Source organism: Plecotus auritus (assembly GCF_963455305.1).
Source record: "Plecotus auritus genome assembly, chromosome: X".
Lineage (NCBI taxonomy): Eukaryota > Metazoa > Chordata > Mammalia > Chiroptera > Vespertilionidae > Plecotus > Plecotus auritus.
The window spans coordinates 139154304-139170336 of NC_137784.1; the positions used below are offsets into that span (position 1 = coordinate 139154304).

The window sequence follows — 16033 nt, forward strand, 5'->3', positions numbered from 1 at the left end:
TGGTCCAGAGGGGAGTAACGGCGCAGTGGAATCGCGAGGACCTTGGACTACCCTTACCGGTTCGTGAGGTTGACCAGGCGCGTGGAGTCAGGCTAATACAGTGGTCACGGAGGCCGGAGCGAGTCGATGAGGCCAGGCGATGGAGTCTGGAACGTCTTTCAAGATGGCTGCAGAGGACGATTTTCCCGCTGCAGCAAGATGGCCCAGCGCAGCCGCAGTTGGCTACTCCAAGTTCTGCCAGTGGGCATGCTCAGATGTTCCCTTGGCCTGTGCCTTATTCTCTGCTATGTGTAAGCTGTTTTTGTTTTGCAATATGTATCTAATTCTATTTTATTTTAATAAAGAAAAAATTTAAAATATCTGTTGTTACTGTGTTTTTTATCTCACCATAAGTTATGCTTATTTACTTTTCAGAAGAGAGAGAGAGAGAGAGAGAGAGAGAGAGAGAGAGAGAGAGAGAGATCGAGCTGTGTCTATCTCTATGTGCCAGGATGGAAGATCAGTCCTGCTACCAGTTTGGGTGTTGGGACAACCCTCTAACTAACTGAGCCTTCCTGCTAGAGCTGTTGTTTTATTTTAATAAATGAAGTGTAGGAGGTGGCTACCTTCTCTGCTCCTTTCCATGTAACAGAACAAGTGGGTTCGGCCGAATGAGGCTATGAAAGCCAAACTTGAGAGGCAGGTTGTGGAGCAAAAACAAAGAGGTTTTATTCAGGTGCTATTTGTGACCTGGGAGGACTCCCATGTCATAGACCGCTACCCCTTCCTGATCAACCACAGGGTTCTTATAGGTATAGGGAGGAGAGGATTTTTTCTCTCTCTCAAATATTGTGATAGTTTAGTGTGCCTTGTGTCCTGTCCATTCAACTCTCTCATTTTTTAAATTTTTAATTTAATTTAATTTAATTTAATTTAATTTAATTTAATTTAATTTTTACAAACAATCAACGTTATTGGGATTCAGGTCAGTTTATCTTTTTGCTCTTGCCAGTGACCTTGGCTGGTGTGAGGACTGGAGTTTTTGCCTGATACAGAGTGGAGGAGATCTTGTTGATGTAGTACAGACCAACCATGGAGAAGATGAAGCAGGTGGTAACACAGACTCGATGGATGAGGCCAGATGCAAAAAGAGCCAACAGGAGGCAGAAGAGAATCTCAGGGAAAATCTTTGCTTGGAATCCTTTGCCAAAGACAAGATTCTCCAGATTATTAAAGGCAGTGAGAGAGAAGATGAAAAGGCCAGAGCCAAGCAGGCCCCCCTGGAATGGTGAGCCACTTGGTGGAGGCCAACTGGCGGCTGTACATCTGCATCCCAGCAAAGAGCAGCAGGGGCAAGAGGGAGGACAGCACCAGCGACGTGCCGGTCCCCACCACCATCACGCCCTCCAGTGCGTCCAGTAGATGCCTCTGGCCAAGAAAGACGGGAGATGAACGGGCGCTGCTGCCTGTGCGCATGCGTCAGCTCCCAGCGCGAACTCAACTCTCTCATTTTTGATTGTCTTAGTGAAAGAACCTCCTCCTGCCACATCTTTATTTTTTAATGTATTACATATGTACCCCTTTTCTGCCCTGACCCCTTTTAGTTTGTCCCTAACCCCCTGCAGAGTATCTGCTGAGAAATCAGCTGACAGCCTTATGGGAGCTCCTTTGTAGGTAACAAATTGCTTTTCTCATGCTGCTTTAAGATTCTCACGTTGTCTTTAATTTTTGGCATTTTAGTTATGATGTGTCTGGGTGTGGGGCGTTTTGGGTTCTTTTTGCTTGGGACTCCCTGTGCCTCCTGGACTTGTGTGGCTTTTTCCTTCACCAGGTTAGGGAAGTTTTCTGTAATGATTTCTTCAAACATGTTCTCCATCCCATGCTCACTTTCGTCCCCTTCTGTCATACCTATTATGTGAATGTTGTTTCACGGCTCCCTTAAACTGTTCTCTAGTTGTTTTTAATTTTTTTTTTCTTTTTGATTCTCTGATTGCATAATTTTTTCTACCCTATCTTCTAATTCACTAATCTGAACCTTGGCTTCCCTTAATCTGCTGTGTATTCCTTCCATTGCGTTCTTTATTAGTGCTATTTCATTCTTCATAGTTATTATATCTTTTCTCATGGAGTTGAGCATCTTTGCCATCATTATTATGAACTCTATGTCTGATAAATTTATCTCCATTTCATTTATCTCTTCTGAAGAATTCTCTTGTCCTTTTGTTTGTTTTTGTTTGTTATTTTTGTCCCCCCCCCCCCCCCCGTTCTGGCTGCCTGTATGGGTTTGTGACTATGTATTAGGTAGAACTGCTATGCCCCCCAATCTCTAGTGCAGGACAGTGTCAAACCCTGGTTCTGACTAATTAAATCAGGCAAAGACTCAACGCCTCAAGAGACCTACCTCTGCATCCAAATTGATTGGATTCAGTCTTTTTTTTTTTTTTAAATATATTTTATTGATATTTTACAGAGAGGAAGGGAGAGGGATAGAGAGCTAGAAACATCGATGAGAGAGAAACATCGATCAGCTGCCTCCTGCACACCTCCCACTGGGGATGTGCCCGCAACCAAGGTACATGCCCTTGACCGGAATCGAACCCTGGACCCTTCAGTCCGCAGGCTGACGCTCTACCCACTGAGCCAAACCAGTTTCGGTGATTGGATTCAGTCTTGAGTAGCCTAAACCAATCATCCACAGGTAGGGTGAGAAGTTTCCACCAGCATGGGGAAATTGCTTCTGTCTGGAGGCTAATTGTTATTCTCAGTCTCTTGATGGGCCTCAGAAATGCCACAGGGTGGGGCAAGGGGTTTTCCAATAGTGTGGGGTAAGTGTCTTCCCCACAGGCAAAAACCGCCTGGATAGCAAAGGTCTGCCTGAAAACTATGTCCTGTGCACCTTGAGAGAATGACTCAGTACAGGAATCCAGGGTGGCCGCCCTCTGAGCTCTAATCCCAGAGGCCTGGAAGACAGCAACCCTGCTGTTTTTTACAGCCAGATGTTATGTGGGTACCTGTCTCAATTCTGGTGCTCTCTGCTGGGGGTCCAGCTTAGAGTTTAGACTCCAGAGGTCTCAGTGGCAACCCCTACAGCTGAGATATCTTTCCAGACCTTCAGCTGCTGTCTGTGGGAGCTCAGCCAGCCTTTTCCAGCCTCCATCATTAATAGCAGTCTCTATGCAGTCTCCAGTCTCTGTCCTTGGTTATATGGGGTTCTCTCCAGGTAGTCTTCAGTTTATTATTCAGGGTGGCTTTTTAAAAATAAATCTTTATTTTTCAGATTATTACAGTTGTTCCTCCTTTCCCCCACATAGCTATCCTCCACCTGGTTCCTACCCCACCCTCTGCCCTTATCCCCCTTTGTCCTCATCCATAGGTGTACGATTTTGGTCCAGTTTCTTCCCGCACCCCCCACTTCTCCTTCCCCTCAAGAATTGACAGTCCACTCCCTTTCTATGCCCCTGATCTATTATATTCACCTTTTCATTCTGTTTATCAGATTTTTAAAATTCACTTGATTTTTAGATTTACTTGTTGATAGATATGTATTTGTTGTCACTTTGTTGTTCATAATTTTTATCTTTACCTTTTTCTTCTTCTTCCTCTTCTTAAAGAATACCCTTCAGCATTTCATATAATCCTGGTTTGGTGGTGATGAACTCCTTTAGCTTTTTCTTGTCTGTGAAGCTCTTTATCTGACCTTCAATTCTAAATGATAGCTTTGCTGGGTAGAGTAATCTTGGTTGTAGGTTCTTGCTGTTCATCACTTTGAATATTTCTTGCCACTCCCTTCTGGTCTGCGTAGTTTCTGTTGAGAAATCAGCTGACAGTTGTATGGGTACTCCCTTGTAGGTAACTAACTGTTTTTCTCTTGCTGCTTTCAATGTTCTCTCTTTGTCTTTTGTCCTTGGCATTTTAATTATGATGTGTGTTGGTGTGTTCCTCTTTGGATTCCTTTTGTTTGGGGTTTTGTGTGCTTCCTGGACTTGGAAGTCTATTTCTTTCACCAGGTACGAAAAGTTTTCGGTCATTATTTCTTCAAATAGGTTTTCAGAGGAGAAACCAAGATGGCGGCATAGGTAAGCACCTAAACTGCTGCCTCGCACAACAATTTCAAGACTACAACTAAAAGACAGAACGAACACCATCCAGAACCACAGGAAAGCTGGCTGAGTGAAAATTCTACAACTAGAAGGAAGGAGAAAAGCTCACAGAGAATGGGAGGTACGGCAAAGGGTCTTTGTGCACGCAGAGAGGAAGGGCAGCTGAGAGCCTGGCTGATTTTCTCTGGCGGAAGGGGGAAGGAAGCCCCCAATGCACTGAACCCCGGTTCTGACTGCACTGAACCCCAGTTCTGGGTGAGCCCCTGGGGACCCACGCTCTTACGGGCGGAGTCTGGACTCTTGGGCAGAGACTCGGGAGCTGGGAAAGGCAGAAGTCTGAAGGCGCGCGAGTGCCAGTGCGCACAAAGGCTGCGGAGGTTGCCACAGGCTTTGCCTAGGGGAACGGAGTCGGAGGCTCCTGACTGCACTGGGCCCCAGTTCTGACTGCACTGAACCCTGGTTCCAGGCGAGCCCCTGGGGACCCATGCTCTTGTGGGGGGAGTCTGGACTCTCAGGCGGAGACTCAGGAGCCAGGGAAGGCGGAGGTCTGAAGGCACGCGCGTGCCAGTGCGCACAAAGGCTGCGGAGGTTGCCACAGGCTTTCCCTAGTGGAAGGGAGTCAGAGGCTCCTGACTGCACTGAGCCCCAGTTTTGACTGCAGTGAACCCCAGTTCCAGGTGAGCCCCTGGGGACCCATGCTCTTGTGGGGGAGTCTGGACTCTCGGGCGGAGACTCGGGAGCCGGGAAGGCAGAGGTCTGAAGGCGTGCATGTGAGCACAAGGGCAAGGCTGACGAGAAGCCAAGACTGAGACTCCACCCCATCCAAGCTGAGCACAGAGGCTATTGCAATTTGGCAAGTCTAATCCTATAAGGCTGTCTCCAGCACCGAACTTCTGCCAGCATAGACACAGCTGATCCTTACAGCCAACTGGCCTGGAGGTCAATTCTTCCCAGTGATACCAACAACAATCAAGACTTAATTACAACAAGGCTGTACACACAGTCCACAAAGGGGTGCACCAAGAGTGTCCACCTCAGGGTAACTGGGGAGGCAGACCCACTGGGCCATATTGGAAACCTAGCACACAAATCTACCTTACCAACTCAGGGAAGCAGTGAAAATGCGACGTCAAAGAATCAGATCACAAACGAAAGAAATGGAGGAAAACAAACGACTGGATATAGAATTCAAAACCACGGTTATAAGGCTTTTCAAGAATATCCTAGAAAAGGCTGATAAATATAACGAGACCCTCGAAGATATGAAAAAGGACCAACTAGAAATTAAACATACACTGACTGAAATAAAAAATATTATACAGAGACCCAAAAACAGACAAGAGGAACACAAAAATCAAGTCAAAGAATTGAAATACAAAGAAGCAAAAAACACTCAACCGAAAAAGCAAAAAGCAAAAAAAAAAAAAAAAAAAAAAAAAAAAAAAATCCAAAAAGTTGAAGATAGTGTAAGAAGACTCTGGGACAACTTCAAGCGTACCAACATCAGAATTATGGGGGTGCCAGAAGAAGAGAGCAAGATACTGAAAACCTATTTGAAGAAATAATGACCGAAAACTTTCCCCACCTGGTGAAAGAAATAGACTTACAAGTCCAGGAAGCGCATAGAACCCCAAACAAAAGGAATCCAAAGAGGAACACACCAACACACATCATAATTAAAATGCCAAGAGCAAAAGACAAAGAGAGAATATTAAAAGCAGCAAGAGAAAAACAGTTAGTTACCTACAAGGGAGCACCCATAGGACTGTCAGCTGATTTCTCAACAGAAACTATGCAGGCCAGACGAGAGTGGCAAGAAATATTCAAAGTGATGAATAGCAAGAACCTACAACCAAGATTACTCTACCCAGCAAAGCTATCATTCAGAATTGAAGGGCAGATAAAGAGCTTCACAGATAAGAAAAAGCTGAAGGAGTTCATCATCACCAAACCAGTATTATATGAAATGCTGAAAGGTATTCTTAAAGAAGAGGAAGAAGAAAAAAGTAAAGAGAAAAATTATGAACAACAAATACATATGTATCAGCAAGTGAACCTAAAAATCAAGTGAATTAAAAATCTGAGGAACAGAATAATCTGGTGAATATAATAGAATCAGGGGCATAGAAAGGGAGTGGACTGATAGTTCTCACGGGGAAATGGGTATGGGGGGGTTCATGAAGAGACTGGACAAAAATCATACACCTATGGATGAGGACAGTGTGGTGGAGGTAAGGGAAGAAAGTGGGGTGGGAACTGGGTGGAGGGGAGCTATGGAGGAAAAAGGAGAAATAATTGTAATAATCTGAATAAAGATTTATTTTTAAAAAAAACAACAAATAGGTTTTCAGTATCTTTTTTTCTCTCTTCTTCTGGCACCCACATAATTTGGATGTTTGTATGCTTGAAGTTGTCCCAGAGGCTCCTTACACTATGGATTCTTTTTTCTTTTCCAGTTGGGTGTTTTTTTCTTCTTTGTATTTCAAATCTTTGACTTGATTCTTGCGATCCTCTAGTCTGCTGTTGGATCTCTGTATATTACTTTTATTTCATTCAGTGTATGCTTAATTTCTAGTTGGTCCTTTTCCATATCCTCAAGGGTCTCACTAAATTTATTGGTCTTTTCTAGGAAATTCTTGTAAAACCTTATAACCGTGGTTTTGAACTCTGTATCCAGTAGTTTGCTTTCCTCCATTTCTTTCGTTTGTGATCTGTTTCTTTATCTCCACATTTTGGCTGCTTCCCTGAGTTGATAGAGTGCTTCTGTGTGCTAGGTGTCCTCTAGGGCACAGTGGCTCAGCCTCCGCAGTTACCTGAGGTGGACACTCTTGGTGCACCCCTTTGTGGGCTGTGTGCACAGTCTTGTTGTAGTTAAGCCTTGATTGTTGTTGGTACACTGGGAGGAATTGACCTCCAGGCCAATTGGTTGTGAGGATCACTGTGTCTACGATGGTAGAACTTCTGTGCTGGAGACACCTTCATGGGGCAGGACTTGCTTCAGTCAGGCTTTGGTGCTCACTGAGTCTGCCCCCTGATTGTGTCCCTATTTAATCTGAGGAGTTGTAATCTGGATGGTCCTACTTTGACCCCTGTGTACACTGGCACTTGGATCTCCAAGGAGGTGCTAATTTCACTTCTGCCTTAGGCCACCCAGCAGGATCTACAGAGACATGTGCAGATTCATCTTCTTTGTTTGGGTTTTGGTAGTGCCCTGATGAGGCCCAGCTGTGAAGTAATGCAAGCTGCTGTGGGGCCTTGAGCCTTCTTTTGGATGTTCTGGGTCTTTCTGAATCAGCTGCAGTTTGTTAGGTAAGTTTAGATTTCAAAGGACCAGGCCATTCATGTGCAAAAGCCTCTGTGCACAGCTTGGATGGGGCAGAGTCTCAGGGCAGAGCAAACGACAATGGCTTCCAATCAGCCCTGCCCTAAGAGGCCCCTGTGTCTCAGTGTCCTTCAGTAATCGCTGCAAGCACCTCTGAGAGAAAGCCGCCCTCAAGTTCTGCCCAAAGCCAGACAGTCCAGTTTCTCCCCATATGAGTCTGGGTCCCCAGAGTGTCACCCGGGACTGGAGTTCGGATGAGTCGGGAGCTTATATCTTTCTCGCAATTGAAAAAGACAGCGGCGTACTCAATTACCAGCCCTCTCTGCGTGCATGCCTTCGTACCTCTGCACTTTACTTCTGCAGCTCCTCTGAGTCTCAGTGTGCTTTTCTCTTCCCTTCTAGTTGTAGAATTTCCACTTATCCAGCCTTCCTGTGGTTCTGGATGATGTCCGTTTTGTCTTTTAGTTGTAGTTTTGAAGTGGTTGTGCAAGGCAGCAAGTTCAGGTGTTTACATATGCTGCCATCTTGGTTTCTCAAGGGCGGCTTTTTGTTTTTGTGTTGTAATTCCAGTTTGGTCCTGGAAGGGTGTCTGTATAACATCCTGGTAGCTCCTTTGGTTGAAGCATCATCCTATATACCAAAAGGTTGTTGGTTCAATTTGCAGTCGGGGCACATATCTAGGATTCGAATTGTATCCGTGGTCAGAGAGTATATGGGAGGCAACCGATCAATGCTTCTCTCTCCCTCTCTCTCTCAAAAAATCAATAAAATAAATAAAAACATATCCTTCAGTGAGAATTAAATAAGAAAGAAAAGCCTAGCTGGTGTGGATCAGTGGTTGAGCATTAATCTATGAAAAAGGAGGTAATGGTTTGATTCCTGGTCAAGGCAAATACTAGGTGCACCCGTTAATAATGTGTTTTTTTTTCAATAGATGGAGCTACACATATGTTGATATATATGCGATTTGATATGCATGACATTTTGTTGCATTAACAGCAAGCTTCCAAACTTCATATGTCAAATTTTCTGAAGTTGTTAACATCATAGATATTTTAACACTTAAAAATGTTGAATTCCATGCCAAAAAAAGAGCATTTGCAGGAAGTTTTAATTCATTACTTTATTTTGAGGAAAAAGTTATCGTATACTTCGGGAAGCTTATGGTGAACATGCTCCCTCTCAAGGTACCTGTGAATGCTGGTTTAAACATTTTAAAAGTGATGGTTTCAATGTGAAAGACAAAGAATGTCCACATCAACCGAAAAAGTTTGAAGACCAACAATTACAAGCATTATTGGATGAAGATGTGTGTCAAACTAAAAAAACAACATACAGAAAGATTAAACGTTGCTCAGCAAACAATTTACAAGCAATGGGAAAGATTTAGAAGGAAAATGGGTGCCACATCAACTGAACAAAAGACAAATGGAAACTCAAAAAGTTATCAGTAAAATGTTGCTTCAACGGCACAAAAGAAAGTCTCTTTTGCATTGAAATGTGACTGGCGATGAAAAGTGGATTTATTCTGAGAATCCCAAATGCACAAAATCATGCGTTGATCCAGGTCAACCATCGACATTGACTGCAAGTCCATATCGCTTAGGAAAGAAGACAATGCTCTGCATTTGGTGGGATCAGGAAGTTGTGGTGTATTATGAGCTTCTAAAACCAGGTGAAACCGTTAATACTGATCACTACTGACAACGAATAATTAATTTGAACCATGCTTTGATCGTGAAACGACCAGAATGGTCCAGAAGACATGGCAAAGTAATTTTGCTTCATGATGACGCACCATCACACACTGCAAAACCAGTTAAAGACACGTTAAAAGATCTTGCCTGGCCAAAACCGGTTTGGCTCAGTGGACAGAGCATCGGCCTGTGGACTGAAGGGTCCCAGGTTCGATTCCGGTCAAGGGCATGTAACTTGGTTGTGGGCACATCCCCGGTGGGGGGTGTGCAAGAGGCAGCTGATCGATGTTTCTAACTCTCTATCCCTCTTCCTTCCTCTCTGTAAAAAGTCAATAAAATATATTAAAAAAAAAAAGATCTTGCCTGGGTTGTATTAAACCACCCCCTGTATTCATCAGACCTTGCTCCTTCAGATTACCACTTGTTCTGATCGATGGCACACGTACTTTCTGAGCAGCACTTCAAAATATACGAAGAAGTGGAAAATTGGGTCTCTGAATGGTTTGCCTCAAAACAAGAAAAGTTCTATTGGGAAAGTATCCACAAATTACCTGAATGATGGGGGAAATGTGTAGCTAGCGATGGTCATTACTTTGAATAAAGCACTTTTGATGTTTCCCTTGAAATTATCATGTTTTCTTTGATCACGAAATCCACCATTATTAACCGGTACATAGGCTGTGGGCTCAGTCTCCAATGCGGGGAGTGCAGGAGGCAGTCGACCAATGATTCTTTTTCATCATTGATATTTCTATCTCCCTCTCCCTTCCTCTCTGAAGTCAATAAAACTATATTTAAAAAATCTAGCAGGGCAGGTTTTATTAGGTTTCAAGGCCTGGGGATTATCTTCTGGAACTAGAGGCTGCCCTGTGGGTTTACAGCTCAGCCCTCATAGTCATTCTTCCTTTCGTTTGAAGGGTGTCACATGTTTGCACTTTAGTTTTCTCAGTCCATTGCATGCCTGGGACAATTCGGAATCTGAAAGCATTCATGCATTGTGACCCTGGTGTGTTACTTTCAGATTATCCTTGTAATATTTCTGATGATATAATATTCTTAAAAACTTTCTTGTATAGCTGGTGGTCCAGCAAGGCGGTGCAGGAAGATGCTGACCTTGCTGCCTCTCACAAGAAAATCAAATATATCCCTCCATTTAGAGCATTTCCTCCTGAAAGATAACTTTGTACACTAGACCAGCTTCTGTAAAACAAGCAAGTGAGAGACCACATAGAGAAGTCTGTGAAAGCTGGAGAGCTCTCTGGGGTTTGAGGGACCTCTCTGGGATCAAGGGTTCTTACAAGGACCATAGGTTATGTGCAGTGGTGGCGGGAGCTCTGGCTCACCTGTAAGGCTGCTGCACTGCTTCCAGGGCACCCTGCAGGAGGTCATTCTCGTGGGACCAACAAGTTGCTATACACTGAACCGAGTACCCGCCCTGAGCCTGCTCCAGACACAGACAACTGGAACCACAAGGTGCCATGTTGGGCGCTCACACTGGGCAGCCAGACCTGGAGGTCCCTCCAGTGGGACCAACAGGGTTCTGTGAAGCCTGAACATCGCACTGTCCAGTCTGGAGGCCCTGAGTCCACAGACAGTGTTTATCTGCCAGGGGACCCAGGCCTGAGAAAGCATCATGAGGCCTCCTTTCACCTTCTCTACAGGACTCAGAGCATGGAGTCACCTGGTACACACACACACGGACCATGTAGTAGGGCTTTCCAAGCTGCAAGTTGTAACTCATGAACAGGCCAATGGAATGCTGCATGTCACTGGAGCAGGATTTCATGTCTTTTTTTTTTTTTAAATATATTTTATTGATATTTTACAGAGAGGAAGGGAGAGGGATAGAGAGCTAGAAACATCGATGAGAGAGAAACATCGATCAGCTGCCTCCTGCACACCTCCCACTGGGGATGTGACCGCAACCAAGGTACATGCCCTTGACCGGAATCGAAACCGGGACCCTTGAGTCCGCAGGCCGACGCTCTATCCACTGAGCCAAACCGGTTTTGGCTGGATTTCATGTCTTTAATGAATTACAATGGAATAACATAGCGCATCGCAGAACAGAATAGAAAATACCAGGATGTATCGCATGTGCAAAGGGTCAGTATGGTTTCATGGAGCATTTGGCTTAGAGTCACTGAGAAATGTGTTGCGTATTGTGGGTCTTGTTGAAGAAAGCTCAGAAGGCACCCCTTGTGATACATGTACTGCTCTTTCTCACACATCCCTGCATTTTCCAATTCTGTGATGGGAGTAGGGATTAGCTATAGACCTGCCTAAAAATGATTGAAACACAAACGAAACAGACAGGAGGGTATAAACAGTCATTTAGGATGTCATCAGAAGAGCATATGCATCCACATGGGGCATCAGGTTTTGTGGGGGACATGGCTAATTGGGGGTGGACTTAGAGCCATGAACAGGGTGATTTCTGGGTTTTGGCAAAACCCTAGTCTCCTGACATCACAAAATCTGGATCTGCTTCATGGAGCAGGGGGAGGAGGAAAGCATTATCTACCTTGGGACCAAAGGCAAGTTATTCCCTCTCATGACTGCTAAGTGTTTTCAAGCCGTCCTTTCCTGCACTTGTCTCCCTTACTGGGCATCCATTGGTGGGTCCATCTTCCCAGGGGGGAAGAGCAATGAAATGTTTCAGCATCTATTTTGGGGATTCTCTTCTGTTTTCACGTGGACAAGAATGTTCCCAATGTGTAATACCAGAATACTGAATTTGAGGAACGCAGCACTACATTAGGGTAAAGGGGCAGCATCCTCTCTGACCCAGGCAGGACTCCCCTCTCACTGCTGAGCCAGTTTTGGGGGTCCTCAGCTCCTAGATATACTGACCCCTCACACCGCCGTTCCTGGCACCCTCTCCTTTCGATGGCTGTGATAGCACACACTGGGTCCTGGATCTCCCTTGCCTCTATGCCAGGCACTCTCCCACACACCCTGTGCATCTGTGTCCTCCCGTGCCCACACTATCACCAGGACACTGCCTCTCCCTCTCTGCATGTTCTGCCCTGGAGGTCCCAGTCATGGAAAATGTTTCCACATCTTCTTCCCTGAGTTCTGGGAGAATCCAGAGCACCTTTGTTTCCTCCCACACATTCCACAATGGACTCTCCCAGCTCCTGAGCCTGAGATCTGACAGAATAATAAAGGCAAGGGTTGCAACATGTAAAAACTCTAAATATCCCCCAGAACAAGGTCAGGCTCACGTGGACAACATTTTTTGTTGTTGTTGTCCCTGATATCTTCTCAGCACCAGGGACAGCATTCCCTGTGTCTTCTCAGCACCCTGATGTCTTCTCAGCACCAGGGACAGCATTCAGTTCTCAGTCAAGGGCCTGTATGTGTTTGTTGAATGAATGAAACCTTTGAAGTAGCAATCCACTTCTTCATTTTAAAATAATCCTCACCCGAGGATATTTCTGTATTGATTTTTAGACAAGTGGAAGAGAGAGGAAGAAGACAGAGAGAATTTGTGATGTTAGGGAAACACATCGATTGGTTGCCTCCTGCACAAGCCCCAACCAGGGACTGGGCCAGGGAGGACCCTGCAACTAAGGTACATTCCCTTGCAAGAATCGAACCGAGGAACCTTTGGTCTGCAGGTCGATGCTCTATCCACTTAGCAAAACTGGCTAGTGCAGCAATTCCACTTCTATTTATGTGTCCAAATCAACTACTCACACATGTGAACAGGTTTGTGCATAAGAAGGAGAGGAAGAAACAACTGAGAAAAAAACTTCTGTTTATTAACTGACAGTAACTGATACAGGGCAAATGAGTAGTCGGGGTTGGCAACACAGAACAACTTCAGACCAGGAAACAGAACAAGAGGAACATGCCCAGGCCACTTAGCAGAGAAAGCAAATAGAAGATGCTCATAGTCAAACCGTTAGTGTGTGCGCGCGCGCGCGCAGCGCGCGTGTGTGTGTGTGTGTGTGTGTGTGTGTGTGTGTGTGTGCGCGCGCGCCTGGGTGTATGGCTACAAATCCAGAGAAAAGCATCTAAATCCAACTCCTGGAATGCCTTACAAGTGTCATTTGGGTAGAGACAGGGTAGGGTTCCTCTTTGCAGAGACACCTGCCAGTGCTGTTTCCCGAGGTAAGTGCATGGAGACACGGACAGAAACATGCATTAAGCACAGGTATTACTACACGTTACAAAACTAACATCTAACAGAACATTTGTCACAGATTAAAAAACAAACTTTTAACTACTGGGAACTCTTTCTTTTAATTGCTGCACCCCTGATGGCCAGTAGTTCACAGTCGTGCCCATGGTCATGAAGGGCCACCAGGTTCTGCTTCTTTTCATGGGCACTTGGCACATCCCTGAGGTGGAGACAAGGAGAGATAAGGAAAATAAGTGGCAGTGATCTCCCCTTGCCTGATCGTTAATACCCAACCCCTCATCTGACTGCAGGACCCTGAGCACTCAGATTCCTCCCCACCTCATGCTGTGCACGCACCGCCCACCGCTCCTCAAAGCAAATCTTGTGCTCATGCCACAGGGACTCTCACCTGTTGTATGAGTTCCTAGGCTAGAGGCAGCTGAGGCCTAGAGTTCAGGAGCCGACCAGGGGGTGGAGGCCCAGGGCATCCTGGGTAGGGAGATCCCTGGCTACACAGAGCAGGGAGTAGAAAGAGGGAGGGAAGCCTGGTCATTTAGTCTCAATGCTGCACTCCAAGGGTCTTGGCAAAGGAATGATTTTGGGGAGGAATGACAAGGTGCGACTATGAGAACAGTGTGTTTTGCAGCGGTGTGGGCTGGAAGGAAAGGCCACTTACGTACTTAGTCATCGTCCTCTGGGTCACTGATCTCTTCATATACAACATGGTTCTTTCTTTCCCTCAGCCTGCCAAGCCACATATTAATCTCTTCTTTCCTGGATCCTGTGAGCTCCAGCACTGGGGCAGCAGCTTGAAAAGAACCTGGGACATTCGTGGTGAAAGTAACTTACCTGAAATGAGGACGAGAGCTGGAGGAGCAGCTTTCTCCCAGACAGAAATCCCGGTAGAGGACATTGTTCCTCTTCTGATCCCTCCAGCCACAGAGCCATCAGGCAGGGAACCATATCTGAGTCTCTATCATCTGGCTCACACTTTCTGACACGTCCTGGTGCTCCTTGAGACTCTGCCCCTCCCTACTTGCAGGTTCATCCAAGCCATTTCCACTGGCTTTTCCATACAAATGGCCTCTCTTGCCTCCAGCTTTGGATTTTACTAAAATCTCCCAAACAAGCAGCAACTGCCTTCAGTGTGCCCTGAACCTCTAAATAAGTATCCCCAGGCCTGGCAGTAGTGGCAGACCACCTCGGATCAGAGTTTGGCCTCTCCTCGGCATCTCCAAGCCCTACACCAGTAGCAGCCATCTGTAGATCGCTTTATTGCTCATGCTGGGTGGCCCCAGGCAGGGCACAGGCAGTGGCTGACTTTGCACTTCCCAGGAATCTCCAGAGCCAGTGTATCCACAGTCAGCTTTGACCATGCCAGATTACAACACTACCACCTCCAAGAGTGACACACACAAAGGGCAGACTCAGTGAGCATCAAAGCCCCACTGAAACAAGTCCTACTCCATAGGGTAGGCTCCTGTCCAGCAGCTCTTATAAAGCTGTGGTGGCTGATCCTCGAAAGCTATTGGTCTGACGGGCAATCCCTCCCAGTGACGCCATCACCAATCAAGGCTCAATTACAATAGGACAGTGTACACAGTGTCACACTTGGAGTGCCTAGTTCAGGTGACTGGGAGGCTGAACCACTGGGCCCTACAGGACATCTACTACACAAGGCCACTCTACCAAGTCCAGGAGACATAGCAGCTCTACCTAATACATAGAAACAAACACAGGGAAACAGCCTAAACTCGGAGATAAGGAACCAGTTTACAAATGAAATAACAGGAGAAATCTCCAGGAAAAGGACTAAATGAAATGGAAGCAAGCTAAGTACCAGACTCAGAGTTCAAAACAACAGTTTTAATGATACTCAAGGAACTGACTTAGACTACATACGACTCTCAACTGATTTCCTAACAGAAACTTTGCAGGCTAGAAGGAGTGGAAAGAAATATTCAAAGTGATGAAAAGCAAGAAGCTACAACCAAGATTACCCAACTCAGCACAGTTATCATTTGGAACTGAATGTTAGATAAAGAGTTTCTCAGGCAAGGTAAAGCTAAAGGAGTTCATCACCACCAAACCAGTATTATATGAAACTTTGAAGGGTATTTTTTACGAAGAAGAAAAAAGAAGATCAAGAATATAACCACATGGCAATTAATACACATCTATCGACGATTGAATCTAAAAATCAAAATAAACAAGCAGAACAGAAATACACTCCCATGTACAGAGAACATTTTGACAGTTGCCAGAAGGGAGGTGAGTTTGGAAGAATGTTGAAAATGATGAAGTTGATTTAGAAGTATATATTAGTTATAGCCCATTGACATAGACAATAGACAGGTGAAGGCTTGGGATGGGGTGGGAGATGGATGGAGGGAGGCAAAGGGGGGTAAAATGGAGGCAATCTGTAATACTCTCAACAATAAAAGAAATTAAAAAATAAAATGGCTTACAAGTGGCTAAAAAAAATACCCATGAGAATTTTTTTTTTCTGAGCAACTGGATTCTGAAGAATTTGGGCCTCACAGACAATTTCCAGGCTGTTTCTATCACTCACCCTGATTCCCGGGGTTTTGATCTTCATCAGAATCATGCTCAGGAGATTTTGTCGCCCAATTCTTAGGACACATGAAATCTGGGCAGTTGGTCATGAAACCTAGAAGAAAAATATTTGATGCTTAACCTGAGAGGAGGGTGGATGCTGGAAGGAAGTAGGGACAGTAAAGGTCATCAGGAGGGGGGATGGAACAACGGCCATTGAAAGTGAACCATGCAGGGTCCAGGCCTGAGT

At 45.3% G+C, this 16033-nt stretch overlaps 1 pseudogene across 1 annotated transcript; it reads right to left on the reverse strand.

Annotated features, from left to right (window-relative positions):
• Positions 1–965: 965 nt before the first annotated feature.
• LOC308239880 (dolichyl-diphosphooligosaccharide--protein glycosyltransferase subunit KCP2-like) lies at positions 966–1455 on the reverse strand (annotated as a pseudogene). Its single transcript has one exon. The product of its transcript is annotated as a dolichyl-diphosphooligosaccharide--protein glycosyltransferase subunit KCP2-like (transcript).
• Positions 1456–16033: the final 14578 nt, after the last annotated feature.